This window comes from Lutra lutra, chromosome 13 (genome assembly GCF_902655055.1).
Source record: "Lutra lutra chromosome 13, mLutLut1.2, whole genome shotgun sequence".
NCBI lineage: Eukaryota > Metazoa > Chordata > Mammalia > Carnivora > Mustelidae > Lutra > Lutra lutra.
The window spans coordinates 41,069,463-41,090,987 of record NC_062290.1 but is presented as its reverse complement, the minus strand read 5'-3'; the positions used below and the strand labels follow the sequence as shown (position 1 = coordinate 41,090,987).

Genomic DNA, 21,525 nt, shown 5'->3' with positions numbered 1-21,525 from the left:
TCAGGACGGGATGTGATTCTGTGTAGGCCCTTCACAGGGGCAAATACTTGTATACGGGCGTCATCCATATTTACCTAACCACCGCCATTTTAATTTTTGTTGGTGTTTTTTTGAAAAGTGAACGTGCATTGTCCAGGTGCTAAAAGTCCCTGGGGCTTAAAAAACCAAAAAAACCACTTCATCATTCTTTCAAAACACACGAGAAAAAGTAAAAATTTCCCTACTCTTATTATAGTTTATCAACTCTCATTACTTTAAAAGGAGGGTTGTGGAGGTGGTTGGTTATGCGTTCAGTGAAGGATTCTTTGCCAAAGAGTTTTTGTTCCATAAAGTTTTTATTGGATTCCAAGAATCAGGAAATAATGAAAGTAGGACTTTTCCTTCAGTATAATGTATGCCGAATACTCTCTGTATGTTCAGAAGTTGTTCCAGATCTGAAAATGGGCTTTTATAATTTGGCTGTCTTCAGAGTTTTATTGCTTCTAAACCTATTGATTTAGGAGTACTTTGTGGTTTTTTTCCTCATGACATAAAACTTGTGCAAAGAAGAATTTCTAATATTTCATTATCAGGAGAATCTCATTTGTACCTGTAACTTGGGTAAAAGAGTGCTCTAAGGATAAACCAACAAAAACAAAGCAAAATGAACGCAAAAATCCAAACTCACCACGCATGCCCTCTACTTCCCAAAATAATTTGATCTGGTTATTTTCATTGAAAATAAACAAAATGTCTTTGAAAGGTGATAATAAAAAGGTTTCTGAGGTAGACTTAGTTTTAGGTCCTTAGTTACTTGACCTGCCTTGTCATAGGGTTTTGCTACTGTGAGGTTGAACTGTCTAAAGAACCCCAAACTGTAAGAAAATATGTCAGGCCAGTCTTTAACTTGAAAATGGGGTTAGAAAGATACAGTAAGGGTGCCTCGGTGGCTCAGTGGGTTGGGTCTCTGCCTTCGGCTCAGGTTATGATCTCAGGGTCCTGGGATTGAGTCCTGCATCGGGCTCTCTGCTCAGCAGGGAGCCTGCTTCCTCCTCTCTCTTGCTCTCTCTGACTGCCTCTCTGCCTACTTGTGATCTCCCTCTGTCAAAAAAATAAATAAAATCCTTTAAAAAAAAAAAAGAAAGATACAGTAAGTAAATATGCAAGTAAAAATGCAAAGTCAAGGCAATGTAGTTTTTCTTTCTGAGTCTTGCCTGTATTTTGCTCTTTATTTTTAACTTAAAAAAACTGTATTTTTCAAATACATATTAACTTATTCTATATCGTACAAAACCTTACTGTTTGGCGAAAGTAGCCGATACTTCAAAGATTCAGAGTTTTAATTTAGATTGAAAAAATGTATGCTAACTTGATTTCTCCCTACTTTGATCAAAATCATTCAAAATTCATACAGATTAATAACAAAACATGCAAAAAACAGAACAATTTTAAATATAACTTCCAGTTAACTTTATTACTTTATTTTTTGTGTTGGTGGGAGAGTAGAATCAAAAAGACTATTTCGAATGTAATAACTTTTGTCAGAAGTTTTCTGAAGTTGAGGGGCACCTGGGTGGCTTAGTCGGTTAAGCGTCTGCCTTTGGCTCAGATCATGATCCCAGAGTCCTGGGGTCGAGCCCCACATCGGGCCCTCTGTTCAGTGGGAGTCTGGGAGTCTGCTCTTTTCTCCCTGCTACGCCCCCTGCTTGTACTTCCTCTCTCTCTCTCTCTCTCTCTCTCTCTGTGTCAAATAAATAAATAAACTCTTTTTTTTTAGATCTTTTAAAAAAGGCAAAAATTTCCTGAAGTTGGGAAAATTTCAATAGGTTATCCTTTTAACTTTACTAAGATTTCTTCTTTTTACTTGAGTAATAGTTTCCCTGTGTAACATAATAACCCAAAGTGAATTGTGTTCAAACATTTTTTAAAGATTTTTTTTTTTTTTAATTTGTCATAGAGAGAGAAGCGAGAGTGAGCACAGGCAGACAGAGTGGCAGGCAGAGGCAGAGGGAGAAGCAGGCTCGCTGCCAAGCAAGGAGCCCGATGTGGGACTCGATCCCAGGACGCTGGGATCATGACCTGAGCCGAAGGCAGCTGCTTAACCAACTGAACCACCCAGGCGTCCCATGTTCAAACATTTTTTAAAAGCTTCCTCACTCATTTTAGAAAGAATGGGGTAGGGGAGGGTAGTTAATAAAAAAAGAGTTGATAAGTAATGTAAATCAGTCAGCCTAAAACAAGGGATATGTTCTTTGCATTTGAAATTAATAAAGCTATTATTGTTTGAAATGCACTTCTGAACATGTACAGAATTACACTCACTTAAAAATGTTCTCTACTTAAGCTGAATGAATAATTGTTGAATAGTTGTATAATGCCGGAATTTGATTTTTCAGTATTTGTCAAGAAGGTTGGTTCAATTTTTCTTTTGCTACATTCAGTGTAGCATCTCTTAATTCATCTGTTTGCGTATAATATGACAAACAGAAATAAGCAAGGTAGAATCCTTCTAATTTTTTTCCTTTTTAAATTTTCCTTGGAAATCAATCCTTTTTGAGAACAATGTCTTCAAATTGGGATGTTGTAGATCATATTACAATTAGTTGAATATTGTATATGTATACATGGTACATCAATTACCAGTTTTTCAATTAGAAAATAATAAAATATATAATTTCAAAATTAAATGGAAGAAATATAGAATTTTCTTTGATGATTCAGAAGCATGCCACTGTTTTAACCTATGTTGTGTATCATTGTATTATGGACTTAAACATAAGGATTGTTAAGGAATCCCGTTTGATGAAAGTTGAGAGTTCCGCAGTAACTTGAAATAAATCAAGCCACTAGAAATGTAGAATGGTTTCTAATTTGAAATGTGAAAAATCAGAACTTACTAAGGTTTTTGTTTTGTAGTCAACTGGAATGAATTATACATACTATTAAAAGCTCTTATCATGGGGCACCTGGGCGGCTCAGTCAGTTAAGTGTCTGAGTCTTGATTTTGGCTCAGGTCATGATCTCAGGGTCATGAGATCAAGTCCCTCATCGGGCTCTGGGTTGAGTGTGGACCTGCTTTGGTCCTTTCCTTCTGCCCCTCCCCCTGCTTGTATGTGTGCTCTGTTTCTCATTCTCTCTCTCAAGAAAAAAAAAAGCTCTTTTCTTGAATGTAAGCACTTTTGGGATTTTAGAGCGTCATTTATCTTTTGGAGGCTTTTTTCATCTCTGTCTTCTAGCTTTGGCTGAAATGTGAAACCTCTGACTCTTCATATTCAATATTTCAACAAGGCGCAATGCGTTCATGGGAAAGTTCAGTCTACTACCATAAATAACGAGAGAATCAAATCACTTTGCTGCTTGTATTGTTCTAACAAAGGGAAGTTAAACTTCGGGAAAAGATCACTTTGAGGGCCAACACTTTCTCTTATCACCAGTAGTTTTCCAATGGGAGATGGGCAACCCATAGACATGGCTGCCATTTCCTTCCCAACAGCTTGGGAAGTGACAGCAAACATTCCAGCCCTTTTGGAGGTAGAAGCTCTGTGAAATCTGTTCCCTGCTGTTAACATGAATGTGGATGCCAGTCAGTCAGTCATTCTATAAGAACAGATGCGTGTGTCTTTATTGCACTTCCTTATACTATTTATGATTTCATGTTTTGTTTTTATTCTTTGTTACATGGTGGGGATGGGCATCATCATCTTTTCAGGTCTAAGGGGCTTTAAAATTTTGATGGTGCCCAAGGATAGGGCGCTGTTATTTTAGTCAAGAGGCACTAGACAACTTAATTTTTTTTTTTTGATGATACACATTTCCTCATTTCCTTTGATATAGTCGGAAGTTACATGTTTATATTTAGTATATTATATAATGTTATTATATATGTTAACATATTATATTATATTATATTATATATATATAATAAATATATTCCACATACCAGAGAGATCATGTGATATCAGTCTTCTTCTGTCTGCCTTCTTTCAGTTAGCACAATACCCTCAAGAGCCATCCATGTTTTTGTAAATAGCAAGATTTCCTCCTTTTTCATGGCTTAATAATATTCCATATACATACTCCCATTTATATGCACACACCACACATATATTATATTTATATTTACATACCACATTTTCTTTATCCTTTCATTCATTGTTGGAGACTTAGGTTATTTTGATATCTTGGCTATTATAAATGATGCTGCATGAACATTAGGTATATTTATCTTTTTAAATTAGTGTTCTCATTTTTTTAAACAAAAACCCAGAAGTAGAATTGCTAGATCATGTAGAGTTATATTTTTAGTTTTTGAAGGAAAGTCATACTATTTTCCATAGTGGCTACACCAATTTACCTTCCCACCAACACTGTTGTAGGGTTCCCTTTTCTCCATAGTCTTGCCAAAACTTGCTATTTCTAGTCTTTTTGGTAATAACCATTCTAACAGGTATGAGGTTTCAATTTGCTGTTCCCTGATGATTAATAAGGCAGAGCATGTATTTGTGCACCTGTTGGCCATCTGTATGTCTTTTTTGCAAAATGCCTGTTTAGATCCTCTGCCCATTTTTTTAATCAGATTTTTTTTGTTAGTGAGTTGTATGAATTCTTTATATATTTTGGATATTAACCCCTTATCAAGTATATGATTTGCAAATATTTCTTCCATTCAGTAGGTTTCCTTTTCCTTCTCTTAAAGGTTTTCTTTCCTATGCAGAAACTTTTTAGATTGATATAATCCTACTTGTCTATTTTTGCTTGTATTGATTTTGGTTTTGATGTCAGATTAAAAAAATTATTGCCAAGAATGATGTCAGAGAACTTACTGCCTATGTTTTCATCTGGAAGTTTTATGGTTTCAAGCCTTACATTTGAGTTTTTAATCTATCTTGAGTTAGCTTTTGTGTATGGAGTCAATAATGGTCTAGTTTCATTCTTTTGGATGTGATGGTGCAATTCCCAACACCATTTTTTGAAAAGACTGTCCTTTTATCATTGTGTGTTCTTGGTTCATTTATCATAAATTAATTGACTATAAATGTCTGAGTTTATTTCTAGGCTCCCTATTCTGTTCCATTGAGCAGTGTATGTGATCAGCGTATTGGTATAATACCACACCGTTCTTGTTAGTATAGCTTTGTAATATAGTGTGAAATCAAGGTATATGATGCCTCCAGCTTTGTTCTTTCTTGAGATTGCTTTGGTTCTTTGGAATCTTTTATGGTTCCATATAAATCTTAGGACTGTTTATTCTATTTCTATGAGAACTGCCATTGGAATTTTGATAGAGATTGCATTGATTCTGTAGGTTGCTTTGGGTAATATGAACATGTTAACAATATTAATTCTTCCAATCCATGAGCATGGAATATTTTTCCATTTATTTGTTTCTTCATCTACATCTTTCATTAAAGTATTTAAGTGTTTAGTTGTAGGTCTTTCACTTTTTTGGTTAAATATTCCTAGGTCTTAAAAAAATTTTTTTTGATGCAGTTGTAAACAGGATGTCTGTCTGTCTTTCTTTCTTTCTTTCTTTCTTTCTTTCTTTCTTCTTTAGAGTGGAGGAGGGGCAGAGAGAGAGGGAGAACAAGAATCTTTTTTTTTTTTAAACATATAATGTATTATTTGCTTCAGGTGTACAGGTCTGTGAATCATCAGTCTTACACAATTCACAGCACTCACCATAGCACGTGCCCTCCCCAATGTCCAAAAGCCAGCCACCCTATCCCACCCTGCCCCTGCACCTCCCAGAAACCCTCAGTTTGTTTCCTGGGTTGAGGAGTCTCTTATGGTTTGTTTCCCTCCTTGGTCCCATCTTGCTTGATTTTTTTCCCTTCTTACCCCCCACGGCCCCTGGTCCTGCCTCTCAAATTCCTCATATCAGAGAGATAATATGATAATTGTCTTTCTCTGACTGACTTATATCGCTTAGCATAACACCCTCTAGTTCCATCCACATCATTGCAAATGGCAAGATTTCATTATTTTTGATGGCTTAATAGAAGAGAACAAGAATCTTAAGCAGGCTCCATGCCCAGCACAGAACCCAACATGGGGCTCAATCTCAGAACCCTGAGATCATGACTTGAGCTGAAATCAAAAGTGAGACACTTAACTGAGCCACCCAGTCCCCTAAACAGAATGTTTTTCTTAATTTCTCTATTATTATTATTACTATTCTCTCTTATTAATGTACAGTAATACAACAGATTTTTGACGTTGTATCCTACAACTTTACTGAATTTATTTGTTCTAACAGTTTTCTGATAGAGTCTTTAGGGTTTTCTATATAGATAATGAGTCACCTACAAATAATGATTGCTTTCTTCTTTCTTTCTTTCTTTCTACCTTTCCTTCCTCCTTCCCCCCTTCCTTCCTTCCTTCTTTCCTTCCTTTCTTTCTTTCTTCTTTTCAATTTGGATGACTTTTATTTATTTTTCTTGCCTAACTCCTCTGGCCAGGACTCCTGATACTATGTTAAATAAAAATGGTAATAGTGGGTATCCTTATCTATTTCCTGATCTTAGAGGAAAAGCATTCAGGTTTTCACCACCAAGTATGATTCTAGCTGTGGACTTGTCGTATATGGCCTTTATTATTTTGAGATATGGTCCCTAAAGCCCATTTTGTTGAGAGTTTTTAATCATAAACAGATGTTGAATTTTGTCACATGTTTTTCTGCATCTATTGGAGTGATTATATGATTTATAAGCTTCATTTTGTTAATGTGGTGTATCACATTGACCAATTTGCCGCTGTTGAACCATCCTTGTATCTCTAGGATAAATCCCACTTAATCATGGGGTATGATCCTTTTAATGTATTGTTGAATTTGGTTTGCTAATATTTTGTTGAGGATTTTTGCATCTATGTTCACAGAAATATTGGTCTGTAATTTTCTTTTTCTGTGACATCTTATCCTGGTTTCAGTGTCAGGGTAAAGCTGGCCTCATAAAATGAATTTGGAAGAGTTCCCTCCTCTTATTTTTTTGAAACAGTTTGAGAGAGATTATGTTAATTTTTTTATTATTTATTATTTATTTATTTATTTATCTTGACTGGTAGAATTCACCAGTGAAGTTGTCTGTCCTGGACTTTTTTTTTTTTTTTTTTTAAGATTTTATTTATTTTTTTTATTTATTTATTTGACAGACAGAGATTACAAGTAGGCAGAGAGGCAGTCAGAGAGAGAGAGAGGAGAAAGCAGGCTCCCTGCTGAGCAGAGGGCCCGATATGGGGCTCGATCCCAGGACCCTGGGATCATGACCTGAGCCGAAGGCAGAGGCTTTAACCCACTGAGCCACCCAGGTGCCCCTGGACTTTTGTTTATTGGGAGGTTTTTGATACAAGTAAGGTTATCTCCTTACTTGTAATTGGTCTGTTTAGATTTTCTATTTCATCATGGCTCATGGTAGGTTGTATGTTTCTGTGAATTTATCCACTTTTTCTAGGTTATTCAGTGTGTTAGCATATTTATTTTTGTAATAGTCTTTTATTATTTCTGTGATATCAGTTGTAACATCTTCTTTTTCATTTCTGAATTTATTTATTTGAGCCCTTTTTCTTGGTGAGTCTAGCTAAAGTTTTGTCAATTTCATCTTTTCAAAAAACCAGCTCCTAATTTCATTTATTATTTTTATTGCCTTTATAATCTGTTTCATTTAATTCTGCTCTCATCTTTGTTACTTCTTTCCTTCTGTAACTTTGGGCTTTGTTCTTCTTTTTCTTGTTCCTTGAAGTGTAAAGATAGATTGTTCATTTGACACATTTCTTGTTTCTTGAGGTAGGCATTTATTGCCAAGAACTTCCCTTATAGAACTGCCTTCGCAGGATCCCATACATTTTGATATGTTTCATTTCCATTTTCATTTGCTGTAAGGTATTTTTTTATTTCTTTTAATCATTTCTTCTTTACCCATAGTAGTATATGTTTACTATAGTAATCAGCTGACCTTGCATTTAAGAAATTTTTAAATCATAAAAATTTTACAGTCAATCTGTCCCCAACTTTATTTTATAGGTACAGAGATTAAAGCCAACAGAGGGTTGTCGTGAAACTAATGAAAACCAACCAAATAAATAATTATTGATAAAATTAATTTAGCATCTGTAGCTGTAGTTATCATCTGTTGGAATCAGTATGGAAGCCCATATTTGCTTGACTTCTTTTATTTTTTAACTTAGAATTTGGGACAAACTTTACTTTCTAATAGTTATAGAAGTAATACAATGTTTTTCTTTATTTGTGTGTGAAGGCAAATACATTTTCATAGACCCTGAAAGAGTCCATAGAGCATGTTTTATTTTCGATTATGATGTTCAAAGTCAAGGAAAAGAAATTCTACTCTGATTTTTAAAAATCATAGCTTATTTAATCCTCAGTTAATAAGTTCATACCCATTTATGCTCATATTTTCATTTATTGCAGCCACAAGAATAAAAACTTTTATAGAGGAAAATACACTATTTCATGATACTTAGAAGTAATTTTAAACTTTGGCATTAGACAATATGCAACTGACTATAAACAGGCTTTCTGTTCTTGGAAGTATAAATAGAAAGACATTAAAAGGATTGGTTAACTGTGGTAAGACTTGACATCGTAGGTAAACCTTTTATGTAATTTTAGAATGAGGTTTGTGCAAGTCAGTGCAAAAATAAAAGGATTTTTTTCTACCAGATTTTGTTTCAGAAACCGTTTTCTTTTTTATCCTTTAATTTTTTTTCAAGACATCACAAAGTTCCTAAATGTTCAAATTTAGGATAGAATTCAGAGTAAAGGATTAAAAGATTAAGAAAGTGTTTTCTTGGCAAATTACTCTTAAAAACTGAGAAGGGCACATAGCCCTCAGCTCCTTATTTTTATAGGTTGCATATGGGTGCTTGTATATAACCCATTCCTCAAAAATTGAGCTACATAGCGGTTAGCACCATGCCCAGCCTCTGTAATGGTTCTAGCCTGATCACTCATAATATTAATTTTGGGCGGAAAAAGAAAATTTAGGGATGTCTTATGAGGTCATGAAGGAGATTTTCCATATTTTCTTGATCACCTACCTTGATAGACAAAAAATAATACTGAGTACCCACTAGTTGCTGAATTCAGAATTAAATATTACATTCCCAGAGACAAGGTGTAGATTGAGTCAGCTCTAAATGAGTTGAGATAGCCATTTGCCTTGGAGGAGTTGGAAATATACATCATTCTACACCAAGAACAATGATCATCCCAGAACGAGCTGTCTGTGGGTGGATTATTCAGTTACAGACATTTAATGAGCATCTATTTTGTTCATAGCACTAGGCTAGATGCTGTAGAAGGTAAAATGGGGGATGTTTTACAGTGGTTTTATGTTACAAATGAAGCTTGCTTTCCATAAACTTTTCTGTTCATTTAATATGTGCGCTATTTTTTATATGTCGTGAAGACCGATGTTACTCAGCATGACAACTCAAGTGTCATGGGAGTTCAAAGTTGTGAAGTACTCTTTCCAACTGTCGTAGGGAACATGAGGAAGTGGGAAGAACATGAACTTCAGAATTGAATTTTTCCACTGAATCAAGGCTCCATGTTTTACAATGATCATGGGGCCCATGAGGAGCCTGAGCATATCAGCCAACTTCTCTGAACTCAGCACAACTATATCCACACCAGTTGTAAGCATCAGGTGTGGGGTGGGGGGTGGGGGGGCATACTTGGCAAGTAGCAGGTACTTGGTAAAAGTGAGGGCTTTTTCAACCTACTTTCTCTTCTAGCTGGGTTGATCAAGAAGGCTTCCTACAGGAAGTATCATTTGCTATGGATCCAGATAGAAATTCATTGATTTTTCTTTTTCTTTTTTTTTTTTTTATTGCTCTCCTCTAAAACTTTAAGATGACATACACAAAGTTACAGGTTAAGATAAGATCTGAGGCAAAGAAAGAGGTATTTTCAAGTCTTTTGATGGGATAGGATGATGGTTTTTAGGTAGTCAATTTTGTTCTAAGGTTTTTGACATCAAAGGAAATGTGGTATGAAATTTTGTTACATAGTTTATAAGAGTGACATGAGAGGGGCGCCTGGGTGGCTCAGTGGGTTAAAGCCGCTGCCTTCGGCTCAGGTCATGATCCCAGGGTCCTGGGATCGAGCCCCGCATCGGCCTCTCTGCTCAGCGGGGAGCCTGCTTCCCTTCCTTTCTCTCTGCCTGCCTCTCTGCCTACTTGTGATCTGTCTGTCAAATAAATAAATAAAATCTTAAAAAAAAAAAAAAGAGTGACATGAGAAAGAGTACAAATGTATCATTAGAGATTGCTTTTCCCTTGGCAACATTTTGTATCTTAGTCTCTTGTATTCACATCCTATAAGGATTTTTCCCACTTACCTTTTAATAGTGGTCCTACTTTCTGAAGCCACCAACTTTTCTGTCTCTGTTGAAGTTTTTCTGTGTGCCTTATTCTTCCTGGCTCTCTGCAGATATCTCCTTTATTCTATTAACTCATTCCTGGCAACTTATTTCTTACTTTAAAAAAAAATTATTTCTTTATTTATTTATTTGACAGATAGAAATCACAAGTAGGCAGAGAGGCAGGCAGAGAGAGGAGGAAGCAGACTCCCCGTGGAGCAGAGAGCCCCATGCGGGGCTCGATCCCAGGACCCTGAGATCATGACCTGAGCTGAAGGCAGAGGCTTAACCCACTGAGCCACCCAGGTGTCCCAACTTATTTCTTACTTAAAAAATGCATGTTTTGGTCCTCATTCAGGCACCTCATTCAACTAAGTGTCCCATCCCTCTCTTCTTTCTCATGAAAAAGACTAAACTTCCTCCTTAACTTCTTCTGCAACTTGGCTTCTATCTCCACTTGAAATGATTTTCATTAAATTCATGACATTTTATTTATTCATTTTCATTTATTATTATTTCATTTATTTTCATTTATACATGACTTTTATGATCTGACTCCAGTGCCTCTTTTCCATTCTATTTCTGTTTCCATGCTTTTTAATAGTATTTATTTGATTCAATTGACCATGCTCTACTTACAGTGTTCCTTTGCTTTTTTTTTCTTTTTAGTTTTATTTCATTATGATAAGAATACTTAACATGAGATTTGCCCTCTTAAGAAATTTTTAAGTGAATATAGGTACAGCGTTGCCCAATGGATTTCCTGGACACTCCTGTTTCGGTTACGATTGCTGCTTTGTGTCATGTTTATGTTTGCTTACACATCTGCCCCTTCCCAAGTAGACAGTTACATTTTCTAAATGAATAATTGGCTACTGTAATCCAATGTCTTTTTTTTTTTTTTTACTTGACACACTCAAGAAAGCAAAGGATACCAATGCTTATAACACTGCTAACTCAGTGTCTTCACTTGACTTATGAAAATGGGACAAAGAGAACAAGGGATTTGCCCACAGGTCCAATTAGTTATTGGCAAGTGGAGGCCAAAGCTCACATTTTTTCATGGATCTAAACCTTAAGACAGTAGTAACCTCACTATGTCATTCATACTTTGTTCCTTGCCTCTCCTCCCCTGCAGCTGGTGAATAATACAATTGACTCTGTGCAAGGCCTTGTGAAAAAATGAATTTTGGCCTCGTCCCTGCTTGGCCTGAATGTTTATGAGTGTGCACTGCCATGCAGAGAAAGAAATGAGAAATCCTGGTGTTGTCCTTTCGCAGACTGAGTCACTCCCATCGACTGCCACACTTGAGTTCCCGGAGGCAGCTGTAAAAGCCATAGCTTCTGGGACAAGGGGCAGTGGGCAGAGGGGGAGCAGATGATAGAGCTGAATCCTGAGTGACAGTGGCCTCGGTGGGAATGAGCTTGGGGAGAGATGTTAGTGGAGAGTTCCGGAGGCTGTGGGGTCGGGACACTAATGCAGGAATGGGGGACTCTCTGCCAAGTTACTCCAGTTGCTAGAGCCCTGTAGCCCCTATCTTGTCTTCTGCTCCATCTCTTCTCAAGGTTCTTTTTTTTTTTTTTTTTAAAGATTTTATTTATTTATCTGACAGACAGAGATCACAAGTAGGCAGAGAGGCAGGCAGAGAGAGAGAGAGAGAGGGAAGCAGCTCCCCGCCTGGGATCATGACCTGAGCTGAAGGCAGAGGCTTTAACTGAGGCACCCTGGAGCCCCTCTTCTCGAGGTTCTCAGGGTTTGCATTTGTACAGGTCAGGTGTCCGCTTGGTACATAGTCACAGGGTAATTTAAACACATCAAATGCTCTTCTCTCACAACGCTCTGAGGGAAAGGACTAGCCGGGAGAGACACCCTATCTAGCCCAACTTTTGTTTTTCCTAGACTTCTAACTGTATTGCAGGACCTTTTGGTATCTGATATGATATAAAGTAACTTGGGGGGCAAGGGAAATGTCAATGTGTGGATGTGGGCTCTGACTTCATTGTACACCTAGTTCCAGGGAAGTTTCAAGAGGCCTTGCACCTGAATGGGTTGCAAATTGTTAAATTTTAAAAGATGTTGGTATGCCATATTTTTCTTCCCTTGGGTTCCCTTCGGGGGGCAGGGGGTGCAGGTCCCCTTCTGAAAGAGGTGTCCATCTTGACGACCCTGGGTTAGGCTATGAGCGCACCCACCGCCCAAGGCTCATGACTCAAGTATCTCTCAGGTTCTTTTTACAACGATTCCCTGCATCTAGTTTCCTCTCCATTTAAATTCTTGTCCCTCTCCATATTTGCAAGGCCTGCTTTTGCAGCATATGGCTACAATTTAATAATGCAAAGCGTTTTCCTCCTCACAGCTGGAAAGCTGGGATTGTTCTATATCAGACATAGAATGGACTTGCTCCAGGCCAGTTAAAATCATTTGAACTCGGCAGAAGCTAAGCTTGCTGGACGTATTGTCCCGTACAAAGGCACCCAGGGGACCTGATTGCCTATTAGAGCATCATGCTTGGAAAGAGGGATCGATTCTATGCTAATATATTGCAAGCAGAATAAAATATGAAGCAGAAAGAAAGATATATAGCTACCCAAGTTGTAATCTGTTTCTACCTTATAGAAGAAGAATGTGGTTTCAAGTTAGCAGGGAAAAATCCTATTGAAGTTTCACTTCTTTCTTTCTCTGGAACTATAAAAGACTGACAAGGTATCAAGCAATTTCAGCAAGTACTTTCGCATGGCAATTTGAGTCTTGTTGCTTTTGCATAATGCCTTGGAAGATAGAAGAATTTAAGAAAAATATTAGGTTTCGGTTTTCAATGTTATAAATTTTGGGGGGTCTTTTGACTTGTTCGCTGGTCTTTGGGGACTATGCCCTCTTTTATTTTATCTTACATAATAGAACTAAGAACATACTCCTCTTTCCACTGCAGTATTTTTGATTCTTGAACCCAACAGAGATGTTCCCTTTCCAACCCCTCCCCATTCCATCCCATAAGCAGGTTCATGTCTCCAGGTCATTCAGGAGGAAGAATACAGAAAAACCACTTGACTTGCAGATTTGATCTTGTCATCATTAAAATATCACATGCATTTGTTAATGAAACAAACAGGGACATGATGGGATTTCTTTTTTCATAAATTATATGGTTTTATTTATTTGAAATGTCTGGCATAGGCAAATCTATCAAGGCAAAGTACATTAGAGGTTGTGAGGAGCTTGGAGTTGTGGGACATGGGCACATGATCACTAACAGGTATGGGGTTTTTTTGTGGAGGTTATGAAAATGTTCTGGAATTAGGTGATGGTTGTACAACTCTCTGAATAGACCCCAAACTACTGAATTGTATACTTTAAAATTGTATGTGAATTATATCTCAATAAAGCTGTAGTTTTTTGTTTGTTCAAAGTGTTTATGAGCCATTGGCAGAAAAGGGTTTGGAACTCAAGGCTAGGAGAGATATTTGGGGGTTCTTAACCCAGGAATCAGTGAGCTCAAAGGATCAAGGAAGGGGCTCCAGGGAGCCCCAGCACAAGCAAGTCACATGGTAAATGGTATAGGTGTTGTACACGTGCGTTTCTCCGGGCTACATTAGATCTCGTTGAGGTCCCTTATTCTGGTAAAGCATGGATGACAAGTGACAGATTGTATTATAAGATACTGATTCCAGTTTTTGTTGTTGTTGTTATTGTTGTTATTTTGTGGCACTTTTTTTTTTTCTTAATGTAGGGGATTTTTAGTTCAAAATTGGGTATTTTGGATTGCAGTCATTTTCGGAATTGGACTGCTTTCTGTGCAGAACGATACTGCACAGATGCTAGGTAAGTAAGCAAGGAGTAGAAGAATGTCTTCTTCATTAAAACAAATAAAAGATTCTGCGACTTTATACTTACTATGTCCTCGCAATATCTGGAAAGAGCGCATATAAATTACATTACTTTGCATAGCATTGGCAGGTGGAGGAGGGATTATCTACAAGTTTTTGAGAGAATGTGTAGAAAGAGGAGCAGAGGGATGAGGAAAGGTCCCTGGTGGGGTTACTCTTACAGCAGACGAGGAAGGCAAAATATTTTAAAAAGAAGATAGTTGGTGCTAAATCTTAATATATTGTGATTCTCTTCAATATATTTACACTGTGTCCTTTTAACTAGAGCACCTAGATTATTGTAGTAATTTTCCCAAATTACTCCGTAGCTCATATTTTTGCCTCAGGTCCTAATCCCTGTGAAAATCCATTGTAGGCTCCTGGCGATTTCCATAATGTGCAAATCTGATTATTATACTCCCCTCCGTATATGTTTTGAAAATTTCCACTCTAGGCTAAGCCTGATCTATAGCATGGCATCTAACCAACCCTTTATGACATGGTCCTGAAAGTTCCTTTCACTGCACACATGGACCTTGCCTTTAGCCTTAGCCTTAGCCATGTTGTTTGCATCTCCGTCCATACGGTTTGTCTGCCTAGAATGTCTGTACTTTCTTGACACCTCATCCGTGAGACATCTCCAGGCCCTTCCTTTATCTCAGTTTATAATAATAGCATTTATTGCATTTTTTTAAACCACTATTTTCTTCTCTGTTTCCCTTTGTGGATTCTGGACACCTTCAAGTGAGAACAGTAAGCTTCCATTTGTACATTTAACATCTAAGGCAAATACCTGGCCAAAGAAAATGTTCAGCAGTGTTTAGAATCTATGAGATGGAGGCTTAGACCAGTAGTACACTAAATAAATTGTAACCTGTTTGTTCAGTAATGAGACCATGTCCATTCCTACAGCTTGACCTGAGCCAGGAAAAGCCTGGTATTTCATAGACAGAGACAGTGGGTCTCTTCTGCCTTGTGGACACACCAGCCCCTCAGACTTGACTGTTTGGGGACATTACAAACTCCTAACTTTGTGTGGCATGGTCTGAAGAATTTTGTAGGGATGTATCAGACTGAGAATTATAGTACCCCAACATAATTACTGATTCAGAATACCAGTCTCAGATGAATCAAATGTTTCTCCTCACCATCTGATGAATTGTGAAGAAGGCCTTCTTGCTATTTTTATGCTTTTGCTTAGGAGTGTACTTTAATGGTATTAGAGTTCACATGATCATGAATGAAGGAACAGGTAAGATTTTTCTGGAAGCTGCAAAAAATATGTGACTGATTAAATGAAATGTTTTGGACTCATTTGTGATTTGTTTGTGTGTGATGTGGAAAAATGTTATTTTGAAAATTTGGATACCACTATATATAGATCACTTGCTCAAGGTCATTTTTTTCTTTATTGAGGTATAATTGATATACAACATATTATATAACTATCTATAGTGTATATAGATCTACATACAAACACACACACACATAAAGGGAAGAAAAGGAAAAGAATACACACACACACACACATATATATATATCACCATAATCAAGATGATGAGCATTTCCATCAATCTCAGAAGTTTCCTCTGACCACTTTATAATCTATTCCTTTCTCTATCCCCCATCCTCATATGACCTCTGATCTGCTTTATATCACTCTAGATGACTTTACATTTCTAGAATTTTATATAAATGTATCCTTTGCATAAACCTACTCTGGTTTCTTTAGTCTAGAATAAAGACTTTGATTTATCCATGTGATTACATTTGTCAATGATTTATTTGTTTTTATTTCTGAGTCGTATTCCATTATATAGATACTCCACATATGGTGTGACATAAGGGTTGATATCCTTTTTAAAGGTTGTTATCCTTTTTTAAAAAATGTAGATATCCAATTAATCCAGTACCGTTTGTTTAAGAGACATTTTTTTTCCTCCATTGAATTGCATAGCTACTTACCCAGTAGCAACAATGATACATTTATTTGTCTGTTTCTGGTCCAACTCACTGATATATATGTCTTATCTTTTGCCAAGATCAAAGTACTTTTTTGATTCCTGTAACTTTTTTTTATTTCTGTAACTTTTTGATAAGTATTTATAATGAGTTCTAAAAAGATTTTTTAGGTCCTTTGTATTTTCATCTAAATAGAATCAGCTTGACAAATTCTACAAAAACAAACAAACAAACAAACCCTGTTAGAATTTTGATTGAGAGTAGTGAGATTTAAAACTAGGTCTTTTTAGGCATTCAGCAAAATAATTACCAGTAGTTATCTAATATAAAGTCCACATTACTTGCTTAACTTCTGACCCAGTTTCTCCCAGTTCTACACTAAAATTTCTACAAGGATATATAAAACTGTACCTTTGGCTAAGCACACTAAAACTGAGACTGAAGAATCACCTTTAGCAAGAAACGCAGAGGCTTATCTTATAATTATATGAACTGTGTATTGAGACTAAATTTAAAAATGATAATTTTCCTACCTAATATCGTACAAAAGATAGCCGTGTTAGTTCCTCGAGAAATTGTGGACAATCCCACCATCATCCCCCTAGGTTCAGAGATTTTTCTGTATTGATTTAAAAGGCTGTAAACTCAGAGAACAGGGTTAGGAAACGTGGGATGAAGAGGAAGAAAAGAGAAAGAGTGTGGGAAGACATCTAGCAATCTGCTTCTACTTCCTAATGTATGTGTGTAAATCCTTAAACAATTTTTCTATTCTGTGCCAGTCCAACTCTTTCACACCATAGAAAAGACCCTTTGAAATCTCGTCCCATCTGTCCTTCCAGAGCCACACTTTACAGAGAGTGAGGGTTTTCATGTACGTACCTGGTAGGACCTTACATAGCTAGGTGGTGGGGTGAAAAGAGGCTTATGAGACGAAGGAGCAGTAGTCAGTGGGAACGGGTTAGGAGCTGCGGTTATCAACTTTGACTAATCCTGTTATTGAAACCTTTACTTATTGTAAGTCAAGGGAAAAGCCATACACTTTTCTAAGGACAGACCCTAAATCTCTATAGACTACCCTTTAAGGAAAAGAAAAACAATCGCAAGAGTGTGCCCTTGGTAAGAAAATAGTGAAGAACCTAGGGAAAGGTACATCGTGAAGAAGAACATATTTCTGAAAATGAAGCGCAGAAGAAAATTTCAGAGAAAACAATCTGCTGAGTTAGAAGAAAGTACTTACATGGAAAAATGAAGAGATAAAAGAATAACTTCGAATAACAAGAAGTTGTTATACAATAAAGAGAAAGAGTGTGGGAAGACATCTAGCAATCTGCTTCTACTTCCTAATGTATGTGTGTAAATCCTTAAACAATTTTTCCATTCTGTGTCTATACAATAACAAGAAGTTGCTTTCATGTAATTAGAGTCTGCATTTGAAGGAATAAGAAACAGAACTGATATTGTGGAAATAATGCTTGATATAGAGGACAAACTTGAGATATTTGCTTTAAAAGCAGAAGAAAAGAACAGAGAGGTTAATAACATGATGAGAAAGTTTATGGTGGGAGAATAGAAAATTGAGTATTAATATAGGTGTTCTTGGTGAGAAAGCAGAGCATTTAGGAGAACAGTAGAATCAAACACAAATTAAGAACACTTTAATGAACTAAAAATGATCTAAATATTTAGATCAAAAGGACTAACTATATCTAGCCAGTAGTAATTATATTTAAATATGTCCTATGGAAGTTTTTGTATTTTGTGGATGAAAAAGAGAATCTTATAATCATCCTGGAGGAAAAACAAGTTACCTATACTTTTTTTTTTTCCCTTTTGGTCAACCTTAAGTAACAGAAGAGTGGGGGATTAGAATTATGATGAATTACTTGGAATTATGATGAAACTTCATGTTTAGAGAGTTTTCTCAAAAACTCTCGATTCTCAAAAAATAGAGTCTTTTATTTTCTTTGTAAAAACTTTACCTGAAAACCTATACCAATTAACAAAGTGATACACTCCAAAAAAAAAAAAAAAATTCAGAACAGGAAATTCTCAAATCTATACCTATAGATATAAATATAGCTACAGATATAGACTAATAATGAGTATAGTAAGCAGAATTATACCTAAGTAATTATTATAAATAAGACTGCAGACATAAATGTCAGTCTAAAAATGTAATTATTGAATATATATAAATAAGAATTTAGTACCAATGTAAAAAAGTAATTCTTGAATATATATAAACAAGAATTTAGTAACAATTACCTGAGTCCCAAATTCCAGATCATGATTTTTTAATTGTGAAATATACATAAAATAACATTTACCATTTTAATCATTCATAAATGTACAGTTCAGTAGTGTTAAGTTTATCTACATTGTTGCACAATTTCCAGAGCTTTCTCCTCTTGCAAAATTGAAACTCTGTACCCAGCAAATAACAACTCACCATTCTCCCTTCTCCCATCTCTTGGCATCCACCATTCTACTTTGTTTCTACGAGTTCGACTGGTCTAGATACCTAGATTAAGTGAAATCATACAGCCTTTGTCTTTGCGACTGGTGTATTTACAGTTTACATTTTTAAGGATTGAAAAGAGGAGAAGGCTTGAGGGTGTTGAGTACCTAGGAATGGCAGACTAGTTTTCTTCTTTTAGGATAACTTGTTGGGTTTTGCTAAACAGTTTGTTACTTTTGTTTAATCACCTTTTGCTTAGATTTGTTATTAGGAACGCCTCCTTTTCTTGTTGGCGTCAAGTGCATTTTCAGCATCACTTGATAAGGTCGAGTATCTTTCCTTTTTTTTCCCTCTATTGTACTGACGGATTTTCTAACAGTGAACTGCACCCAGTCAAGGAATAAAACCCTAATGATAAGGGTGTATTGTTCTCTCGATAACATTGCTATATTCAATTCAAATATGTGCATCGAATATATTCAGTTTTATTTAGGATCTTTGAGGTTGCATTTATGTGTATGCTTGGTCTTTGTTTTGTTTACTTGCTTTAGTTTAATGAGGGAGGTTGCAAATTTAGTTACTTAAGTTTTGCTGGTCTAATAAAGGCTACCAAGAGAACGTTCTTTGTAAGGAAATTTGTCATCATTTGCTAAAGCCTGGGAGAGTGTAAAAATCACTGGACTTTAAAGGCTGGGTAAAAGATAAAATCCAGCTGTGTGCCCATCTCTACCTGGTGCCATTCTGAAGGTGGTTTTTAAATCACCTTTTAATTCTCTTCTAGGGTTTTCAAATTCCAAACTGCATACGAGTCACTGGTGGTCTTTTAAGCTGCAGATTCTGATTCTGAGGGTCTGGGCTTGACACTGAATTCTATGCTTAACAAGTTCCCCAGTTATGCCAGTACTGTTGGTCGTGGGACCACATTTTGAACACCAAGATGCTAACCCAGTGGTTCCCAGACGTTGCTGCACGTTTGAATCACCAGGGGAACTTTTGAAACATCTTCACGTCTAGGACACATCCATACCAATTAAATCAGAATAGCCGAGGGTTGAAGCCAAGCATAAGCTGTTTTTCAAGAACCCCAGGTGGTTCCAATGATCAGCAAATTTAGGGAACCACCGCACTAGGGGTAATTGGTCTATTCAGGTTTCCATTTTGCTCAATTTTGGTTACTTTTATTTTAGTAAGTAATTGCCCATTTACGTTTTCAAAGTTGTGGTCAGTAAGTTGCATGTGTTATTCTCTTATAATGTTTTTAACGTATTTGGTTTCTATGGTTATGTTTCCCTTCTGTTCTTGTATATTTTCGCTTTTTCTTTTCTTCCTTAATGAGGTTTGCAAATGATGTTTCTGTTTTGCTGATCTTCTCAGAAAATCATCTTCCCTTTTATTGTTTTGTTTTAAATACTTCTTTTCCTATTTTATTGATTTCAGCTTTTGTCTTTAATTCCCTTTTTAATTTTTCTTGGGATGTTTTGCTGGTCTTTCTATCATTATGGTAAAGTAATTGGCCTTTTGTCTCTTTCTTGTCATTGTTTTCTAGGTAGTTCATAATTGTTCTTTTGATTCTGTTTGATCCATAGCTTATTTTCTTAATTTTCAGGTAGTTCAGAAAATGTGGTCACTTTTTATTTTTTACTTTTGGCCTTATTTTCTAAAGGTGACACAGTAATAACAGTCTCTTTGGTCAAGGACATGATCAATTTTTATAAAATTTTTGTGAATGTGCTAAGAAAGTACACTTTGTATTTGAATGATATAAAATTAGTCATTGTCTAATAGTCATATTCAATTCTAAAAGAGTGTACTCAAAATTCTCACTACAACTGTATTTTTGTAAAGTTTCTTGGATTTTAATAATTTCTGTTTTATGCATTCTGCACAATATTGTTTGGTGTACATATAGTTTTATGATTTATCCTCTTTATCATATACACTTTTTTTTTCAGTTGTAATGTTCTTTATCTCGTTTATTGTAATTCATCTTAAATTCTCTTCACCACCACCGACACTGCTTACTTTTTGTTTGAATTTGCCTGATTTCTTTTTGCACATCATTTTATTTTCAACTTTTTATTCTTGTTGTCATTTTGTCTTCAATGTGTTCCTTAAAAATAGCTGAATTTTATTTGCTTCAGTTTATCTAATGTTCTTTATGGGCTAATTCAATCCACTTACCTGTATTGTAATGGGATATGCTTAATTTGTTCTATTTATATTATTTATTTTTACATCTTATGTTCTTAGTTTCTTTGTCTTGATCAAGTTAGTATTCACCGTGTTTTGCTCTCCCTTTGTTAATTTGGAAGTTCTACCTTCCTTTTTCCTGCTCTTAAAATGAAATCTCTCTATTATTATTTGAAAATGATTACAGTTTTCATACTGACTCATAGGTACTGTGATTACCATTTATATTATAGTGAAGTGTGAGGTGTGGAAACGTTGCTCAACCTACCTTAGGTTTACATAGTAAGTGGCAGAGCTGATCTTTTAGTATACTTTAACATAACTTAATATAATTTTATTAATTATAATATATTTCAATATGTTGTATTAAATATAATTTAATTTTTATTTTATTTACTGTATTCTAAAAATAAACATTTGGTAAACCATAAAATATCTGTGCTAATAAATTTAAAAATATGAAAGAAAATAATCATTTTCTTGGAAAATATATATATTATATGTATATAATATAATATATAGTAAAATTGCCTCAAGACCAGAAAACAAGAGTAGAGCAAATTCTTGAAAGACTCAGAATTTTCTAAGAATCTTCTCTAAAACAGATTATGAGAAGACAGTTTTACCAGCGAGTTTTTCCAGACTTTCTGAACTGTTCATATTTTTAAAAATAAAAATGGCTGTCATCCAAAT

The 21,525-nt window shown here is 35.7% G+C and overlaps 1 protein-coding gene across 7 annotated transcripts in view; it reads left to right on the top strand.

Moving 5' to 3' along the window:
- Positions 1 to 21,525, top strand: part of NFIB (nuclear factor I B) — a 233,567-nt gene that overhangs the window by 131,580 nt on the left and 80,462 nt on the right. The window lies entirely within an intron of this gene.